Source organism: Canis lupus, chromosome 5 (genome assembly GCF_011100685.1).
Source record: "Canis lupus familiaris isolate Mischka breed German Shepherd chromosome 5, alternate assembly UU_Cfam_GSD_1.0, whole genome shotgun sequence".
Classification (NCBI taxonomy): Eukaryota; Metazoa; Chordata; class Mammalia; order Carnivora; family Canidae; genus Canis; species Canis lupus.
In genome coordinates, this window is record NC_049226.1 from 27,939,542 (window position 1) to 27,941,561 (window position 2,020).

A 2,020-nucleotide genomic window follows, 5' to 3' on the forward strand; every position below is an offset into this window, starting at 1 on the left:
CTCTCTCTCTCTCTCTCTGTCATGAATGAATAAATAAAATCTTTTTTTTTTAATTTATCCCAGTTTGTTTTTGAGGCCTGACACTAAGGAAGCCTAATGGACACAAGATATTGGTCTTCATTTACACCCCTGAGGAGAGCAAGTATTCTTATGGCTTTCTTATTTGTTCTGGTAACTATTTTTCTGGTGCTAGTTTTTCTGTCGTTGAATGCCTCTGTTTCATGATACTAGTTTTCCTTAAGAATCTTAGGATTCCTATTCTTTCAAGGATAAGTGTCCGTTTCCTTTAGCCTTCCTCTAGTTGCTATGCAGAGAGATGGAATTTGGAACTGGCCACCACATTGAGGCAGCCCCCTCATCTATCTTCTAGCCATGAGCATTCCTCTTCTCCCTCTCAGAGACCTAGAACTGCGCTCACTATTTGATGGGAAATCCCTCTGAAGCTCACTATTTAACTCAAGCATAGTTGGGTGGGTGGTGAGGATGATGATATCAAAAAGGCCCAATATTACCATCCCCTCTGAATGGATGTCTTCAAGAAATCCCATATAGATCTCCCTTAGACCCCCTCCTCTCCTGGGTATTCTTTGTATCTGCGTGGGGCTCACCCTCAGGACTCCTCTGGCCTTTTCTAAACAATTTACTAGAATAATTATCACTCAGTCAATTTCAGGCCATTTTCTGTTTGGTGTCTTTCAGGAATTTCTCATAGTATGGGTAACTCTATTTCTTATTTTTCCACATTAAAAAGGATTAATTCCTTTTTAAAATACCTCTTCTATCGTTTCTAAGAAGGCAAGGCAAAAGATGTTCAGTCTGCATATATGAATGAAAAGTTGAAGCAGTTTAGATAAAGAGTCATAAACACCAATGAAACACACCAAATATACTGATCTGGAAAGATGCCTGGGGTAGAGCTAGAAGTTTTGGGATTATCAGCATATAAAGGAAGTTATACAATGGGAATGCAGTACACAGTTTATATAGAGGAAGATGAATATGAGGTATTGAACCTGAATACATATATATATATATATACTCCCACCGCTGTCCCCAGACTCCACTCCAGCCACTCTTCTTGCTATGGATCCCAACTGCTTCTGCGCTGTCAGTGGCTCCTGCACGTGTGCCGGTTCCTGCAAATGCAAAGAGTGCAGATGCACCTCCTGCAAGAAAAGCTGCTGCTCCTGCTGCCCTGAGGGGTGTGCCAAGTATGCCCAGGCTGCATCTGCACGGGTGCATCGGACAAGTGCAGCTGCTGTGCCTGATGTGCCTGATGTGCCTGATGTGCCTGATGTGGGGAGAGCCTGTTCCAGATGTAAATAGAGCAATGTGTACAAGCCTATAGTTTTTTTGGTGTTTTTTGTTTTGGGTCCAACTCTGACCCATTTGCTACTACATTCCTAGTTATTTTCCCTATAAAATAATATGTGAATTATAATAAAAGCTGTCAACTTAAAAAATAGAGATATAGAAATCTCTTTTTCTCTCTCTATATATATATATTAACACATTATTTTTCCCATGGCTATATATAGAGGGGGGGGGAATGGGGCAGAGGGAGAGAAAGAGAATCTCAATCAGGCTCCATACTCAGCACAGAACCCAACATGGGGTTCGATCTCACAACCTTGAGATCATGACCTGACCCACAATCAAGAGTTGGATGCTTCATGGACTGCACCACCCAGATGCCCCATGAACCTGAGTATCACATTTCATGCGTGGATGATGGGAGACAAGATATTAAACAAACAGAGGAAGAGTCTAAAGAAAGAGCAGTGCTAGGAGAGAGTAGGCCTACATAATTTAAATTTAAAAATGTTATCCTGTTTAAATTCTAACCCCATTTCAATATGCACTCATTAAAAGAAAACCCATTTATCTGCAAAATTCCCATATGCATCATCTGCCTGTAAACTAATTTTGGATTTTATATTTTCAAGCAAGGGGCTATTTGCAGAGCCCAGAACAAGATACTGCTTCACTGATTAGATGGTCAGTAACGTTGATAATGATA

General features: G+C 40.7%; 1 pseudogene; it reads left to right on the forward strand.

The window, feature by feature from the left end:
- The first annotated feature begins 336 nt into the window (after positions 1 to 336).
- On the forward strand, positions 337 to 1,268 carry LOC100687870 (annotated as a pseudogene).
- The last annotated feature ends 752 nt before the right edge of the window (positions 1,269 to 2,020 follow it).